This window comes from Canis lupus, chromosome 5 (assembly GCF_011100685.1).
Source record: "Canis lupus familiaris isolate Mischka breed German Shepherd chromosome 5, alternate assembly UU_Cfam_GSD_1.0, whole genome shotgun sequence".
NCBI lineage: Eukaryota > Metazoa > Chordata > Mammalia > Carnivora > Canidae > Canis > Canis lupus.
The window spans coordinates 45,174,053-45,193,631 of NC_049226.1; the positions used below are offsets into that span (position 1 = coordinate 45,174,053).

At 38.1% G+C, this 19,579-nt stretch overlaps 1 long non-coding RNA gene across 2 annotated transcripts; it reads right to left on the minus strand.

Annotated features, from left to right (window-relative positions):
- Positions 1-1,109: 1,109 nt before the first annotated feature.
- Positions 1,110-14,495, minus strand: LOC111096111. 2 transcript variants are annotated; one of them, XR_005358888.1, is made up of 3 exons: positions 14,110-14,495; positions 13,235-13,365; positions 1,110-1,168 (listed from the first exon to the last, which is right to left on the minus strand). It is a non-coding gene; the product is annotated as an uncharacterized LOC111096111 (long non-coding RNA). The 2 variants fall into 2 exon arrangements; XR_005358887.1 differs by lacking the exon at positions 1,110-1,168 and adding an exon at positions 8,899-8,957.
- Positions 14,496-19,579: the final 5,084 nt, after the last annotated feature.

Sequence of the window (19,579 nt, forward strand, 5' to 3'; positions counted from 1 at the left end):
AAAAAAGTTTTACTATGTTACTAAAGTCTGGAAGTTTATCTGAGATGATGAAAAAGTAATTATAAGCTGACCTCAAGCATTGGGAAAGTGTTTTGGGGCATTCTGTTTACAAGCCAGAAAAATAAAATCCACCTCTTTGAAGTTTCCTTCCTCACACATTTCTGGCCGGTCTAAAGTAAAGTGATGGGATTTTCTAATATCATGGGATATTGAATTTCTATTTTGAACTTTAGAAATTTTTCACAAAATGAAATTTATTGAAGTCACAATATACTGTTTCACATGGAGCTCCTTCTGCTTGGAAATATCTTCTCTTCATTCTTGATGAGATAATTTTCTACTTATCCAAGGTCTCTGCTTAAAGGTATCACTTTCTCAGAGAGCCTTCCCTGTCTATCCTGCATTAAGTCTCTGTGTTCTCTTCCATTTTTCTTTTGCACCTCCTCAAAATTTGTAGTTGTGTATTAAACCATAGATACCAGTTCTATCTTGCTTTCTATTGTGTCTCAACATTTAGGACAGTGTCTGGCATGTGGTGGGGGCTCAATAAATATTTGTGCAATGAATGAGTATCTTCTAATTTTTTATGACATTAAATTAAAGAAAAATAACTCAGTGTCAAATCCTTACTATGGTGAGGCTTTAAAAGTTAAAAGTTGAACTCAGTCCCTCACTACTGTTTTTTTTTTTTTTTTCAACTTTGGCTCATGTTTCTTATGTAAAAATTATGCCACCATAGAATTTTGCTTGTAGGTAGATCCTTTTGGAAAACATGATCTTCTGTTTGTTCATCAAAGACTTGGTCAAAGGTCTTTTGGAAAAACAGGTCAACCTGATCATTTTTTGACTGGCCACATGGGCAAAAACATTCATGTGCAAAGGTCACAAGCAATGTAAACATTATAAAGACACCAGACTTGCCACAGTTTCATGACTGTGATCCCTAATACTTCCTAGGACTATAATGGTGTCAAGATGATGTTTTGGAGGAAAGGTAAAAATTTAACTTAAAATGTGGGCATATATAACAAATAGCAGTGGTTTCCAACTGGCTTGCCTCAAAGATTTGCTTTTTTGTTCTCCATTCCCTATCTTAAACCCCATTCTTACCAAAGATCCATGAGAGCAGGGACCAAAACCACAGTGTTATTCTTCCTACCCTTGGTGCCTGGTGTAAAAAAGGTGCTTAGTTAGCAATCATGGAGTAAATAATTGGATCTTACATTAAGTATGAAGAGAATCATATTTCTCTTTACACAGAGGCAAATTAAGGGTGATCAAAACAATAAATAAATAGAAACATTTATATGAGCAAAATAAGTTTGATTATTAAATAACTCTTTAATCCAGCATTACTTGATCAACAGTCATCATGAGTATTATCTTTCTTTATTGCTGCTTACAAGCACACCTTTGGAGTTCCCCTGGGTGAATTGACCTTAAAGAGATTTTTGAACCTCTTTAATGAAGGTCCCTACTATTACTTGTGCCCTGTTTACCACCTTCCAATAAAGGATTATCAGGTGTCTCAAACATTCACTTTATTCACCGTGCTTGACTTCAAATAGTGCTTTAAAAATGTTGAAAATTACATAAAATTACTTTATTATTATAAAAAGATTTTGGACAAATTTGAAATAGGGGTAGGACCTTTCCCCATGCTATTACTTGGATAGAAAATAACACCCATTTGGATATCATGAATGTTCATTATTTAAGTTTCACATAAAGTTTCATCCTTATCATATAGACATCAAAAGAAGTTTTCATTATAAATCTTACTGGCAAAATCATAAGCAACTTTTCCTTTGTTTGAGGGAAGAGGAATTTCCCTCTGCTTTGTTGGGAAGGGAGGAGAAATCAGACAGGATCCCACTAGGGACTTACACTATTTAACAACTTTTTCAGGGTTGCTAATAGTTTTTGTCATTAATAAATTCTCTTCCATACAATGGGAATGAGATTAGAGCTGATTTGTCTCATTGGACAGACTAGAACAAATAGATGGAAGTAACAAGAACACCAACTTTAATTCATTGTTAGAAAGGACCCGCCAACCATTAGCAATAACCTACTTAAAATATGTAACTGCCAGTTTCTTGGCCTCTGGTTCCTACTTTCACCACAAGGAGCTTATAATAAATCCTAGAAATGATATTTGATCTTCTCGGTAATGGTGGTGAGGTGGGGGTAGTTATTTCAGCCTCTTGTGGGCTATTAAAATACCAGAATTCAAACAATAAGAATATGAAATATAATGCTTTTGTTGAGGTTGGAATGTGCTCATCTAGTGGCCTAGTGGAATTTGACGAGTTTCAAACAGAAATTATGGACTAGATTTTTTTGGGGAAAAGGATGTCTAAAGGAGACTGAGAAAGGAGGATAAGAAAGGACAGACAAGCAGAGAGGGAAACTTCCCCCCAGATAAACCTTTTTCATTTTGTTGGCTGTATGCCATACCTAATAAGGCTTCCTAGCCAACTCTGACCTAATCTTACATCAAATATCACTGCTGTGTGCATGTGCACAGGTCAGGCATAGGTTTCTTTCTCCGTTTCAACAGCCCTGGATCAGTGTAATCATCCCTGGGGGGTCAAGAGGCACTAAGAGAGGAAAGAGAATGAGGATGAATCTAATCTTCCTCATTGGTATAAAGCTGGGGTGCCTGTGGGAACTGTTCTGATGGGCCCAGAAAGGCCAGTCTAGCTCAGTTACAAAGGTTATTTATGTATCAAATAATCACACAAGGGCATATGCATAAATACTCTTTGGCTGGTTGTTATTAATGGTTTCTCTCACTTAAATTCAACTTTTCTAACTACATTCAGTATATTTATATTACTCTTGCCTTGCTCTTTATGGCTGGGAAATCTAGGTGTTAATGTCCAATTTCTCATTATAGCTCGTGATTTCTGCCCTGTGCTCCTTCAAGAGAAGCTGGAGATCAGTCATGTGCTGCCAAGCATAAAGTCTAAATGCCCAGGACCACCATAATCTAGCTCTAATCCAACTTTCTAGCCCAATAACTTCCCATCTTCATGAATCTTCAGTCCCCTAAACACACCCTGTGATGTTGTAACCCTCAGCTTTTGCTCATACTACTTGCCAGGGATGCCATATAGCTATTCTCCACATTATCCAAAACTTTCAAGGATGAGGTCAAACATTTACTCCCCATATTGACCTTAAGAGTCACAGACTTTACACAGACAAAGCTCTGGCTCCCCTAGACTGGTCCACCTTGCTCATCAGAGCTCAGGTTTATAGAGAGTAGTTGCAAACTGGCAGTGTGAAGACCATGTCCACAGAAATATTTCCTCCAGCATAGTTTGGGTATGCATGATATTTAACAAAAACTTTCTAAAACAGTTGCCAATGTTTAAAAAAGAAGACCATTTGGGAAAAAAAAAGTAGACTATTTCACATAATTTTTTTAAAATCTGGATTTCCAACTTCTTTCAAAATATCAAAAAATAAGGCATCTGAGCTAACCTTCCTGCACAGCAAAAATCAGCCAGCACTGAGTAGCAGCTGCTCTTTCATGTAAAACTTGTCTCTCCTATTTGCTACAGTTCCCAGCCCTCCCATAGTTCTTGCACTCTGCTTGCTCAGTCATTTAGACGACCACCTAACTGGGTGTTATGGGCATTTGAGTTTGCACACCACCACCTCCTGCACCATTGAATTGTCAAATCTCACCATCTAGTACACATGTCTCTGTGGAGCTTTTGCTCTTCCCAGGAAGAGCACGAGACAGCAAAGTAGAAACAAGTTGGACACCTCAATTTGTCTCAGCCCTTCTCCTAATCAAATGTCATTTCCTTTCTCCCACATGAAAAAGAAATATAGGTCCTAGTCCTCTGTGAATTTTCTCCAACTCTCTTTTTCCCTAGGTTGCAAGACAAAACTGTTACTCGTCCTATGCCATCCACTATTTTGGTAAGCTTTTTATTTCAGAATAGTTTTAGGTTCACAGAAAGGTTGCTAAGATAAGATAGATTGTTCCCATATACCCCAAATCAAATTTTCTGTTATTAAAATTTTATACTGGGATGCCTGGGTGGGTCAGCGGTTGAGCATTTGCCTCTGGAATTCCGGGATCAAGTCCTGCATCAGGCTTCTGCATGGAAGCCTGCGTCTCCTCCCTCTGCCTAAGTCTTTGCTTCTCTCTGTCTCTCATGAATAAATAAATAAAATATTTTAAAAAATAATAAAAAATAAAATCTTATACTAACTAGTATGGCTCATTGTGACAACTGTAAGCCAATATTAACATATGGTTATTAACCAAAGTCTATGCTTTATTCATATTTCTTTATTTTTTATTTAATGCCCTTTTTCTTTTCTCAAGACTGTATCCAGAATACCATGTTAAATTTAGTCATCATGTCTTATTAACCTCTTCTTGGCTATAAGATCAAAGATCTAGGGAGCTCAGAGAATACCAAGCATGATAAATACTAAAATATCTACACATAGTCATATCATATCCAAACTGCAGAAAGTCAAAGACAAAGAGAAAATCTTGGAAGAAGACAGAAGGGGGGAAATAATACCTCTAGAAGAACAAGGATAAGAATTACATTGATGTACCTTCAAAAACCACATAAACAAGATGAGAGTGGAAAAACCACAAACCCAGAATTCTGTGTCAAGCAAATCAGATACACTTTTATCCTTGAAAAGTGAAGGAGACATAAAGACTTTATCTGATCAGCTTTGAAAGAAATGTTACATTCTTCAGAGAGAAGTAAAATGATAGTGTAGGCCAGAAACCTGGATCTACATAAAGAAAGGAAGTGCATTCAAGAAGGAATAAATGAAGGTACAGTTGGCCCTTGAACAACATAGTTTTGAACTACATAGGTCCATTTATACATGGATTATCTTTGATAAATACAGTATACTACTGTAAATGTATTTTCTCCCTTATGATTTTCTCAATAACATTTTTCTTTCTCTAGCTTACTGCTAAAAAGCAAACTACAGGTCCAAATTGATGCCACTTAAGACTTCAAGTAAGTTAAAAAAAAAAAAAAAAAACTTCAAGTAAGTAAACTAAGACTACCCTGGTCCCAACCCTAACTGCAGTTTCAGCTCCTCAGAAATGTAACTTTTAACCAGTCAACATGGGAATTTCCTTTCAGCACTAGGAAATTTACTGATATTCCATTCCTCCAAGGCAACCTTGCCAAAAAAACAATGGATTTGCTGCTAATAATTTTTTTCCACTCTTCTATCTTTAAAAACTTCTTTTCTATAGCCCTTTGGAGCCCCCCTCTATTTGCTAGATGGGATGATGGCCAATTCATGAATTGATTAATAAAGCCAACTAGATGTTTTTAATTTATTCAATTGAGTTTTTGTTACTTAGTATTGCCTTATTGTAAGAATACAGTGTATATTATATATAACAAAAAATATGTGTTCATTGATCTTTTGTTATCAATAAGGCTTCTGGTCAACAGTGGGCTGCTTAACTACTTAGTAAAGTTTTGGGGGAGTCAAAAGTTATAAGCAGATTTCCAACTGTGTGGTGGTTGATGTGTCTAACTACTGCATTCTTTAAGCGTTAACTCTACTTCTATGGTGACTTCAGGATGTGAGAGAGCTAAGGCAGCCTCCAAGAGCTCACATAGACTTTCCCTCCAATATTACCCCAGTTTATCCCTCAGTGAAAATTAAGTCCTTAAATTTTTTCATCTAAATTTGAGATTTGGGCTTTATGTATAGTTGTCAAGACTGTTCTCAGCACTGTGCCTGCTTAGATGAAAGAATGCTATTCATACCACAGCTTTGATCTCATGGATCAGAGAGATCACCATGGAAACATGTTTGGAGTTATATCTGGTCATCTGCAAGTAAACAGAATCACACTGCTATCACATTTCAATTTATTTGCCATACAAGTTTTATAAGCCCAAACTCTATAGGCATTCATATATCATAGGCTAACCCAATGTTGCATCGGTTCTAACCTGTTGATGGGTATGCTCCAGGCTAGGAATGCTTGAGGCATTCACCTGGGCCCATAGTTCTCCTAGTGAGCCCCACAGACATTTCCCTCATTGGGGCCAATGCTGTGGCTGGATGAATCTTTGTGGTTCTTGTGATCTCAAGACACACATCAGCAAAAACCTTCAGGGATCTTTGAGGAACAAGATTTAGTACCCACAAGTCCCGGAGGGTACACAGAATACTTGAAGGCCAAACAGGAAGATCATGGGTAAAGAAAGGGAGCATGGATCTAAGGCTTTGCCTTTAGAGCTGGAAGGTAGAATGTCTAGTGTGTTATGGGTTCACTGGCTAATTTAAAGCATAAGAGCAGGAATTAGGATGCTAGACAGGAGACTCACATAGTCAATAACCTAGGCTAGCCAGGGCATTCTGGAAGAGAGAACTTCCTTGTCTGGTTGTTTTGCTGGTAGCTATGTCAAACAGCTGACAGTATGTTTATTCAAGATGGGTGTCTTTCGAAATGGATGTCTCAGCAAACAAAAGCTTAAAGTCAGGCACTTACACTACACCCAAGCTTGTCCCAGGCACACAGAAGGTAACAGGCTACTAGCCTTTGAGATCTCAAAACTCAAGCTATTTAGAATCATTCAGACTGGGTACAAATGTATCATCAACTCTAGTTTTGAGACTACATAGTTCTTTATCTGTAGATTTAGTTCTGTTCTGCTATTCAATACTGAAAAGAAAAACTGATATCTCAAATAGACAAAGATAAATTTATATGGAAGCAAAAGAAAACCCCCATTAAATGATTTCATGGCAAAAAAAAAAAAAATGATAAACCTTAGACTGACCAAGAAGAAAGGGAAAAAGAGAGAGAGAGAGAGTGTGTGTATGTGTGTGTGTGTCACATACCCTATGGGCACTAAGCAAATAATAAGGAAATCCAACAAAAAAATCTGGGCTCATACATTTTATAATTTAGATGAAATGAAAAAATTCCTTGAAGGATACAAACTGACAAAGTTCATTCAAGTTGTAAGATTTTACCAGAAGAGTCCTCCACCTATTAAAGAAATTAAATTTATAACTTTAGAAGTACAAAAATAAAAGAAAACAGATAATTTGAACTTCACCAATATTAAAAACTTTTGTGCTTTCAAGGGTACCATCAAGAAAGTAAAAAGACAACACCAGCACACAAAACAGGGGAAAATATTTGTAAATCATTTATCTGAGAGGAGACTTGTATCTAATGTATTAAAAAATTCTTACAACTCAATGTTAAAAAGATAAATAACCTGATTAAAATAGACAAAGGATCTAAATAGCTGTTTCTCCAAAGAAAATATAAAAATGTCCAGTAAGTGTACGAAAAGATACTCAACATCATTAGCTAGTCAAGGATTAACTTTACCAAAAAAAAAAAAAAAAAAAAGGATTAACTTTGCCCAAAGAAAGTTTCAGCTCTTGGCCTCTGACTTCTGGGACATAACCTCTAAATCTTTGGAATGTTCTGCATGACAGAAGTGTCTGATTACCTGGGGCTTTGTATCAAGCCAGATAGTCCAGGCTAATTCTATGACCTAGAGTGAGGGCCATCTGTCACACCACGTGGTCTGGGCTAACAATGTGATTTATGATGAGGTCTTGAGCGACATGGAATCAGCCTCACCACTGGAAGGGCTTGGAGGCTGACATTAGCCCCCAGGTAATAAGCTGTGTCCACCTGGCCAATCCTCAGTAGAAACTCTGGATGCCCAGGTTTGGGTGAGCTTCCCTGACTGGCAATACTCTGTATATTGTAACACTCCATCGCTGGAAAAAAATAAATACTGTGCATAACTCCAGTGGGAAAGGACAACTTGAAGCTCTGCATGTCATCTCTCCTGATCCCTACCCTATGGACCTTTCTCCACTGCTAAATTTAATCTATATCCTTTTGCTGTAATAAACCATAACTGTGACAATATTGCTGAATTCTATGAGTCCTTCTAGTGAATTATTAAATCTGAGTGTGGTCTCAGGTACATCCCAAACTCATAAAAGTCAGATTTTTTAAAAAATCCTATTTCTATATACTAGCAGCGAACAATTAGAAACGGAAATTTTAAAAAATTAAAAGCACAAAAAAATCACAAAATACTTAGGGATAAATATAAATAGTTTTATATGCTGAAAACAAAATACTGGTGAAAGAGATCAAAGGGGACCTAAGCAAATGGAAAGACAAACCATGTTCATAGATCAAAAGGCTCAATACTGTTAAGATGTCAATTGTATCCAAATTGATCTACAGGTTTAGTACAATTCCCGTCAAAATCCTAGCATGATTTTTTTTTTTTTTTTTTTTTTTTTTTAGGGAAACCTAACATACTCTCTGATTTTCAGGCTTATTATATACGTAGAATTACATTAGTCAAGACAGTCTGGTATTGGAGAAATGGTAGTTATAAAAAAATCAATGGAACAGACTGTAGAATCCAGAAATAGATTCACACATATGCTGATTTATTTTTTATAAATACACAAAGGCAATTCAAGGAGAAACACAGCCTGTCAACAGATGGTACTAGAACAATCAGATATCTATATGTAAAAAAGAAAAAAAATCTTGATTCATAACTCCTTTCCTATACAAAAAATTAATTCATATGAAGCATAGACCCAAATCTAAACCTTAAAAGTATAAAACTTCTAGAAGAAAACATAGGAGAAAATCTAGGTTTAGGCAAAGACTTCTAAGATAATAACAAAAACATGATCCATTAAAAAAATGATTAAAGTTCATCAAAATTTTAAATTTCTGTTCTTCCAAAGATGCTCTTCAGAAAATGAAAAGATGGGGCACCTGGTGGCTCACTCATTTGAGTATCTGCCTTCAGCTCACGTCATGATCTCAGCGTCCTGAAATCAAGCCCATCGGGCTCCCTGCTTCACCTTCTGCCTCTGCCTCTCTCCTCCACTTATGGTCTCTCTCTCAAATAAATAAATACAATCTTTAAAAAAAAAAAAAAACAAAACAGAAAGTAAAAAGACAAGCCCAGAACAAAATAAGTTTCAAATTCAATATTAATAAGTCAAACAACTCCTCAAAGAAATGAACCAAAGATTTGTATGGATACTTACTTAAAGATACAGATATGATAAGTACATAAAAATATTCTCAACATCATTATTCATTAAGGTAAATACATATTAAAATCACAATGAGAAATCACTACATACCTATTAGGCTAAATATAAAAACAATTTCTTATACTACTGAGTGAGCTGAACTGGGACTGTCATACATTGCTGGTGAGAATACATAATGGTATAGCCACTTTGGAAAACAAAATGGCAGTTTATTTGACAGTTAAATGCACATTTATAATTCAATCCAGAAAATCTGCTTCTAAGTATTTAACCAAGTAAAAATACTCATTGGTGCCCCAGACAAGAATACAGTCAGCACCTCTGCTATTGTCTCTGGTCATTCATTATACAGTCTCATTTGGCTAAGTAGTATCTCCCCAAATGACTTGAGATGACAAAATGTTTTCTTCGTTGGAAAACAACTTTGTCCTCAGAAAGATCTAAAATTAAATATAGAAGTGCTGAAGAGAATCAACCACATAATATTAATGTTTTGGGAAGCTTCTGGTGGCCTCAGTCTGTCAGGCATCTGCCTTTGGCTAGGTCATGATCCCAGAGTCCTGGGGTTCAACCCCCGAGTCGGGCTCCCTGCTCAGCAAGGGTCTGCTTGACCCTCTCCCTCTGTGCCTCCGCATCTCCCACCTGATGCTCTCTCACACCTACTCTCTCTCTCAAATAAATAGATAAAATCTTTAAACAAATATATTAACGTTTTTGTATCAAATCTGCATATTTGATGCTTTATGTACTTATAGTGTTAAGAGAATTTTCACTTGTTAGAGAGTTAGCAGGTTAATTTAAAACATGTAATTAAGAAATTGACTTAGCCTTCTATTTTAAGTTGAAATTTTCTTGTTTATTTGCAGAAGTGGAACATGCTTAAAAAAAAAAACAACTAAGCTCAACATCTTTACAAATTAGTGACCTCTAACTTAAAATTGCTAATACTGTATATTGAAAGATTTGCAGTTAAAGAAAACCTCTATTCAGTTAATATAATCACTGAAAGCTTCACAGGAAAACAAGTATTGACTGTTCCTAGTAATGAGTTTACTCACAGATCTACTCATTATGTTCATATTATAAAAGACCTCAAGAAAGAAGATAAAATTACAGTCAGCTCCCAATGTTACCTTACTCACACTGTGTTGGACACTTGAACAAGAAATACCATTTGGGGTTAGAAGGACAAAAAGAAGAATGACACTTAACTTTGCCCCACATGCAGGTAGCGTATTAACCCTCCAAGCAGGTGACCTTCCTCTTAAACAAAGCAAACTTCAATTCTTAGTTGCTCTTTATTAAGTTACTGATTATTGACTTTGATCAAAAACTCAAACATCACCAGGGGCGGTGTTTACAATCGCCATAGCTTGGTAAAGGTCTTTTGACATGTGCTGCCCTTGAGGAGGATTAACTTACACTCCGTTTTCTTCCACAGTTAGAGTGACTGTATCTCAAATGTGCCTGGATCATCCCAATTTATACCTGTTGTGCCAGCATAACGAATGGTACCTACTTCCACTCTCAAAAATGTCCCAGTTAAGATGGCAATTCATAGCCCACACATCTAGCTTATTGTCCATTGAGGCTGGCATTTGTAGAGTACTAAGTCATTCCTCTTGAAGTCAGAAACCTTGGATCTGAGAAACAGCAAGGTTATTTCTGATCTAAGGCTTGGAGAACATCCAGATTTCCCAGTGATGACGCTGGGGTTTTTTTTCACAGTGCTATATGGAATACATTAAAACATGAAATGAAACAGCCTTGAAAAGTACAGAAGACTGTACAAATACACTATCACCATGAAGCAAGTGGATGTTAGCAAGCAACAATTGTAATAGAATACAAAGAATTCAAAATGTTTTTTAAAATTTTTAAGATTTTTAAAAAATATTTTATTTATTCATGAAAGACACAAAGAGGGAGAGGCAGAGACATAGGCAGAGGGAGAAGCAGGCTGCCTATGGGGAGTCTGATGCCGGACTCCATCCCAGGACCCCAGGATCACACCCTGAGCCAAAGGCAGATGCTCAACTGCTGAGCCACCCAGGTGTCCCTAAAGATTTTAAGTATTTATTTGAGAGAGTTATTCACCCTTTCCTCCTCTTCCCTCCTTCCTTTGTTTTCTACCTTTCAATATCTGAGTCCCTACTATGTACCAGGTACTACTCTGGTGCTATGTAAGGAAAAGGTACCAAAACAAAGGACCAAGGTATGGCCCTTTCCAGCATTACTTAACTCAATCACATATCAATATTTATTAAGTGCTTACTATTTAATCCCTTAATACTTAAACATAGTATATCTTTTTATTCATTTAATGCTTATAATGTCCTGCAATAAAATTTTGAAATTTTTCCCTAAGGAGGCATTGCACATTTTTAAATAAGCCTTATTTTCCTAGGTACTATATATGAGGAAAGTGTATTTCTGGGGCGCCTGGGTGGCTCAGTCAATTAAGCATCTCACTTTCGATTTTAGTTCAGATCATGACCTGAGGCTCATGAGATGGGGCCACATTGGGCTCTGTGCTCAGCAGGGAATCTGCTGGAGATTCTCTCCCCCTCTCCCTCTGCACCCCCACATGCTCGTGTGCACTCCATCTCTCTCTCTCTTCTTTTCTCCCTCTCTCTAAAATGAATAAATCAATCTTTAAACAAAGAAAACCAAACTGTATTTCTAATTAATTGTTACTGGCATATAGGAAAGCAATTGCTTTTTATATTGATCTATATTCTGACTATTAGGCTTGATAAATATTTTTCTAATCTATAAATTCTCTTGGATTTTCTAAGTAAATAATAACACTGCCTCCAAATAATGACTTGTTCATTCCTTTCCAGTCTTTCTAGCACTTACATTTGTAGTAAAATGTTGAACAAGTGATAGATGTTAGTATAGTGAACCATGTTGCCGGAATTGGACTACTGCTAATAATGTTAGCATGTCGATCTCTGTCTTAGAGTATGAGGGCCTCAGACTGATGCCGATGCTTCCTCCCTGTGAGTCAGTGATTCAGAGTCCTTGTACATCCGTGTCTCACAGTCTCCACTACAGGGTCTCCGATGCTTGATAATACCTCAATAATGTGTGTTGAATTGAGTGGAATGCCCCTTCCATGAAGTTTTTCTTTTTTAAGAATATTTATTTATTTATTCATGAGAGACACAGAGAGAGAGGCAGAGACACAGGCAGAGGGAGAAGCAGGCTCCCTGCAGGGACCCCCATGCGGGACTCGATCCCGGGACTCCAGGGATGCCATGGGCTAAAGGCAGATGCTCAAGCACTGAGCCACCTAGGCATGCATTCCCATGAAGTTTTTCTCAGCTTCCTCTGGCATCCTTACTTGATCTTTGCATTCCCAAGGTGTTTGTTTGTTATTTGTTTAGTTTTTACTGCAGTATAACATTCCGTGAGATAAAAGGAAAAAACACAGGCATTGGTCTCTGTCCCTGGTTCCTGGCACAGAGATCCTAAAACCCTTGTGATTTCCTAAGTGGTAAGAGCACCAGGAGCATCTGTTCTAACGTTTGGTCTCTGACCCTGCCTCCTGACAGGAGCCCCCAAATCCCTTGGAATTTCCTGAGTGAGAACAGTGTCTTCTGTCCTAATGAGGTGACTTTTGGTGGGCTCCTGGATGGTTCCTAGGAACCAGATGGTTCCTGGGCGGGTCACCAGAAAGACCCAGCTATGAGTAGAAGCTTGGCATTTTCAGTCTCACCCCTGCATTCTCCAGAGGCGGGGGGCTAAAAGGGGAGTTAATGATCCATCATGCCTATGTGGGGAAGCCTCCATAAAAATTCCCAAAGTATGGGGTTTGGAGAGTTTCTAGGTTAGTAAACACATGGCAGTGCTGGGACAGTGGCCCTCAGAGAGGCCATGGAAGCTCCAAGCCCCTTTCCACACACCTTGCCCTATACATCTCTTCCATCTGGTCCATCTGTACCCTTTATCATATCCTTTTATATTAAGTTTATAGTAAATTGTTTTCCCGAGTTCTGTAACCTACTCTAGCAAATTAATTGAACCCAGAGAAGGAGTCATGGGAACCTCTGATTTTTAGGCAATCTGTCAGAAGCACAGGTCACAACCGGGACTTGAGATTGACAACTGAAAGGGGGCGGGGCAGTCTTACCGGACTGAGCCCTTAACTGTGTGATCTGACGTTATCTGGGGTAGACAGTGTCTGAATTGACTTAAATTGGAGAACATCCAGGTGGTGTCACAGAACTGGTTGGTGTGGGAAGTGCTGAGAGTGTGATAGTCCTGTGGGAGCAAAGGAGAAACAGAAGAAATGAAGTTTCCTTACACTTACACATAGAGAAGTGTACATATTTTAAGTGTACAACTTAGTAAACTTTCAAACTTAAAACCGCTCTGTATCCACCACTAGGTCAGGAAACTAGACATTCCAGCATTCCCAGAGCCCCCCCCGCCGCCAGTCTCCTGCTCTTACCACAGCCCCCAGGGTAGACAGCAAGGTTTAGTTTGCCTGTTTTTGTACTGTCTATAAATGAAATCATTCGATATATACCCATTTGGATCTGGTTTTTCACTCAACCTTGTTTGTGAGATTCATTCAAAGCTTTCCACGTGGCTGTAGATCGTTCACTCTTATTGCTGTGTAGCATTCTATCACATAAATATGCCACAATTTATTCATCTACAGCTGATGGTCATTTGGATTGTTTCCAGGTGTGAGCTCTTATACATAGTGCTTCTAAGAATTTCATTACATTTTTAAGCTATATTTTTCAAATAACAATTCTTTCAAATCAGAGTCCCACAGCCTTGCAGGTAGCAAAATGCTAGCTATTAATACATCCATATGACCAAAAGATCACCACCTCAGTGTCCCAAAGTCTATCAACATTTGGGGAATTATCTTTCCATGCTATAATTTTAAAAACAAGACAAAACTGGCTTGATTCTCAACCCACAAATAGGAGGGTCTTCCCCCTAACAAACATTTCTGAGATATTTGGGGTGGCTTACATTTCTCTCACTCACCTCTTTGTCATTTTGTTCTGAATTCCTCTTTACCCTGTGACTCACACAGCCGCTGGCTGTCCTTCTGTCTTAGCTCACATTAGCCACAAGAAGCAATCATTCCCCTTTTCCCAAATCTTCCCTTTTTCCTATAGACCAGAACACCATGGTCAACAACAGTGTGCATCGCAGGTTGAGAGTCTGGGCAAAGGAGGGTGTGGCAGTGGGGAAGTCCTGAGGGTGTCACACCCACCCGACAAAACCCAGAAAGGTTATTATTGAGACTTTGTTCTCAAAAGTCCTTGGGCTCATTCTCAAAGGAACATCTCCTGGGCACTGTTTCAGCCTCAGGTCCCAGTCTCCCTTGCCAGGATTTCTCAGTCCTTCCCCATGGACTCGTGCTCTGGAGTATTTCCTCCCTCCCTCCCTCTCTCCCCAGGGTCACGAGCACTCCCTCATACTGATGCCAAGCCCAAATTCCTCCTTTATTATTCAAAATATTTCAACCCTTTTCCCCATCCTGGGTCTCAGCTCCGGACACTCAAATAAATGGCTCTTCTGAGTTGAAACAAAAAACGACCTTCTCCTCGGAAGAATTGTGCTGCCAGCCAATAAAATGGCAACTTTCTTTCCCCTTGCTCATTTAATTAATTAAATGAATGCAATCCAAGGGCTAATGCTTAGAAATCACTTTCCTTTTCTTGATAGTTAACTTAAACAGATGTGGGTCCTGACAGCAAATGACTAAATTACACCAAAGTCAACTCCCGGAATTGCCACGAGAGGGCGGCAGCACCGAAGCGTCGGTGTGTGTCAAGGCTCCTCCAGCCCTGTCCCACCGCCCCCCCCCCCCATCCCGCTACATCAAAGGTTAGCATCCGCAATCTTCGTGCCCCAGGGACTGACACGCAGGAGAGCCCCGCTGGGGATGTGGCTCACTCAACGCAACACAATTTCGACATAGTTTGGGTTATTTTGGCTTTACCCAGCATTCTTTGCCAACTTCATTGAAAATATGTTTTCATGGGAACTCATCTCATTCCACCTACTACCAGCTAAATCTGACTCCACAGAGTTTAACAACGTGGGATGATTACTTAGGGATGAAACCATTTCCTGAGTACTTTGGACATAATTGATTCTATGAGTCTGTGATTCACTGTCATTGGTTTAGCAGTCTGTCCCTGAACACAATGCATTTGTTTGTTTTCTGTGGCTTGTTGTCTCTCTTTTCCTTGTTTCAAAGACAAACACATTTAATTTGTAAAAGTAAATTGTTTTCTCTGCTTCTTTATAAAATAGTTTTAATTGAAATAGGAATCCCATTGAGAGCTAAGTTCTATTGTGCTACTCCTGCTCAAAGCCTTCTATTAGCTTCTCATCTCTAAGCAAGTCAAAGACCTTACAGTGACCTGTAGGATATATCTAATCTCTATGCACCCTCCACTCTTCCACTCTTCCCCTGAATGCTACTTGCTGGCCAATAGGAATGCTCCACCACAGGACCTTTGCACTTGTTCCTCTTCTTGGGTCACCTTCCCACCCCATGACCATATATCTTTTTCAGTTCCTTCAAATGTCATCTTCTGAGGAAGCCTTTCATGACCACTGTATCTAAAATGAGTATCGTTGGGCCACCCCCACAAGCACACTCACATACATCATCTAGATCCCTTCCTTTATATTTTTGCTCTAGCATTTAACAGACATTTTACTTATTTGTATAGATTATTCTTTGCTTCCGTACAAAAAAGTAAGCTGCATGGAGGTGGAGGTTTTGCCTGATTTATTCACTACTATATCCTCAGCACCTAGAAAAATATCTGTAACATAGGTGCTTAGCAAAAAAATTATTAAAAGAATGAGTGAACAAAGCCAAAATTGTACCCTAAGAATAGGTCATATCACATTTATTCCTTCTTATTATTCACATCTCTGCTCAAGAAACCTCTCTATCCACCCAGTTTAAGTAGCCCATCCTGCAAGTCCTTCTCTATGCCTTTATCCTGATTTATTTCTTCATAGCATTCACCATTATTAAATGTTATTACTCAAAATTTGTTAACTTTAAAAATTTAGTTATTTGTCTTGCCCATTTGAAGGTAAGCTCAATGGGGGCAAAGAATTTGTCCTGTTCACTGCTGTGTCTCCTCAGCTTAGAATTTTTTTAGTCAAAAATCATTTTGATCATATATGTGTGGGTCTATTTCTATTTGAATCCTTGATGCTATTCCATTGACCTATATGAAAGTCCTTTCTCCAATATCACATTGTCTTAGCTAACTGTATAATAAGTCTGGCAATCAGGATGTATATTAATTTCTCCTAAAAATCTTGCTGGGATTTTGATTAAGATTGTATGAAATCGGGATCCCTGGGTGGCGCAGCGGTTTGGTGCCTGTCTTTGGCTCAGGGCACGATCCTGGAGACCCGGGATCGAATCCCACGTCAGGCTCCCGGTGCATGGAGCCTGCTTCTCCCTCTGCTTGTGTCTCTGCCTCTCTCTCTCTCTCTCTGTGTGACTATCATAAATAAATAAATAAATAAATAAATAAATAAATAAATAAATAAATAAATAAGATTGTACGAAATCTACAGATCAGTTGGGGAGAACTGAAATCTTAACAATAGTGAAGTCAATCCCTTAAGCAAGCAGGATCAGGCCCTAATCCCTGACATGAGTCCTGTGATGGTGGAAAGACCAGAAAGGGAAAGGAGCTTTCTGGTAAAGTCTCATTAGAGATGCCCTTTCATCAATGGCAGCCCCAAAGGTGCAGAACCTCCTCATTCTAAAGAGTTGTGTAATAAGAGGCAATGAATATCTCCACAATGACTCATGATGGATAAGGATCAATGACTATAAAGGTAGAAAACTTGCCCCTTGCCTTAAGATGTGGGTTCTCTATGCTGCCTAAGTTTCAATTTCAAAAAAAAATTGGAGTTGAATTTCCAATCAGTCCAACGAGATGGGATGCACAGAATTCAAGTTGATACAAAAAGTAAGAAAATTAAATTAATCTGGGCTTTCCAGAGAACAGGACTGGAGCCCCTGGGTGGCTCAGTGGTTGAGTGTCTGCCTTCAGCTTAGGGTGTGATCCTGGAGTCCCAGGATCAAGTCCCACATCGGGGTCCCTGCATGGAGCCTGCTTCTCCCTCTGATTCTGTCTCTGCCTCTCTCTCTCTGTCTCTCATGAGTAAATAAATAAAATCTTTAAAAAAAAAGAGAGAGAGAGAACAGAACCAACAGGAGACCTATATATCTGCCTATCTATGTATCAATCCATCCATCTATCCATCCATCCATATATCGAGAGTGGGGTGGGATTATAAAAGGGGTGATTTATGATAAGGAATTGGCTCATACGAATATGGAGACTGAGAAGTCCCAAAATTTGTGGTCAATAAACTAGAGATGCAGTAGAGATGAAATTCGAAGAACCAAGAGAGTTGATGGTGTAAGTTCTAGCCCAAGTCCAAGTTCCAAGACAGGAGAAAATTAGTGTCCTCACTTGAAGACAGAGAGTGAATTTTCTTTCACTCAGCCTTTTTTTGTTCTACTCATTTGTCTGCATGATAGGATAAGGCCCACCCACACTGGGGAGGGCAATACTGATTCCAATGTTAATTTCATCCAGATACACCCTTAATGAAAAAAACAAACAGAAAAACCAAATAGCTGAGAACTCTGGCTGGTCAAGTTGACACATAAAATTAACCATCACAGGAGATAATTGTTGCACCCAAATTTCTGGACTAAGATTCATACTCGTGACACCAGAATCAGTTTCTGACTCATTGTTCAGGAAGACATAGATCCACAGGCTAATGTGAAGAGAAAAGTAGAGAGGACAAAAAAGAAATTATAGGAGAAGCTTTTCACAATCCATCAGGAATGAACCCCAGCATTCTGTTTTTAAAACAGTGCTCAAGGTAAGGAAGCATGTATTTTTAAATATCACCAAGATAGCCCAAGAAATCAGATCCCTGTTTTACACCACTCACAAAAAACTTAAATGTAAGACCTAAAGTTATAAAACTCCTCGAGAAAACATACAGAAGAAGATCTTTGACATGGGCCTTGGCAACGGCTTCTTGGCTAAGACACCAAAAGCCCAGGCAACAAATACTAAGATAAAAAAAGTGAAACTACATTAAACAGTTTCTGCACAACAAAGGAAGTAATAAACTGGAAAGGCAACCTAACAAAATGGGAGAAAATGTTTGCAAACCACATGTCTGATAAGGGATTAATATCTAAAATATATCAAGAATCATACAGTACACTAGCAAAAAGTAAATAACCAATTTAAAAATGGGCAAAGGACCTGAAGAGGCATTTTGCCAAAGAAGACATAAAATGGCCAATAGGCCTATGAAAAGATGCACAGCATCATTCATTATCAGGGAAAATCAAATCAAAACCACAAGGGGATATCACCTTATACTTATTAGGATGGTAACTATCAAAAAGACAAAAGATAACAAATGTTGGTGAGATTATGCAGAAAAGAGAACCTTTATAATGCTGTTGGTGGGTTTGTAAAACATTACAGAAGACAGTATGGAATTTCCTCAAAAAAATTAAAAATTGAACTACCGTAAGATCCAACAATCCCACTCCTGGGTATATATCAAATGAATTGAATTCAGTATCTCCAAGGGATATTTGCGTATCATGGTCATTGCAGCATTTTTCAGAATAGCCAAGATATGGAAACAACCTAAATATCCTAAATATATGGATGACTGGATAAAGAAGATAGAATAGATAGATACACAGGGAATATTAGCCATGAGAAAGAAAGAAATCCTGCTATTTGCAACAACATGGCAGGAGCCTGAAAGATATTATGTAAGTGAAATAAGCTAGACAAAGGAAGACATTGTATTGTATGGTTATCACTTATACGTGGAATCTAAACAAAATTTTTTTTGAAGTCAGACTCATTGGAACCTTGAGTAGAATGGTGGTTACCAGGGGCTAGGAGTGGCGGGGTACAAGACGTCTGTTACAAGATGAGTAAGTTCAGGAGACCTAATGTATGGCTTGGTGATTATAGTTAACAATAATGTACTGTATACCTGAAATTTGCAAATGGAATAAATCCCAAGTGTTCTCACCACATACACACAAAAATTGAAACTATGGGAGGTGGTGGATGTGTTAATTAATTCGATTGTGGTAATCATTTCACAATGTATATGTATAGCAAAACATTGTGTTGTTCATCTTAAATATTTGACAATTATTTGTCCAAAATAAATGAATTACATAAATAATTTGTCAACTTCTTTGACAATTTTTGTCAAAAATAAATGAATGAAAATATTTTAGGAAAGAAAATGCCAACTATATTTTAATAATAGAACAGAATGAAAAGAAAATATGCTAAGTGTTAGCAGCCAGTCACAAAAGGCCATATATTATATTTCATTTCATTTATATGAAATATCCAGAATAGGCAAATCCATAGAGACACAAAGTGGCAGA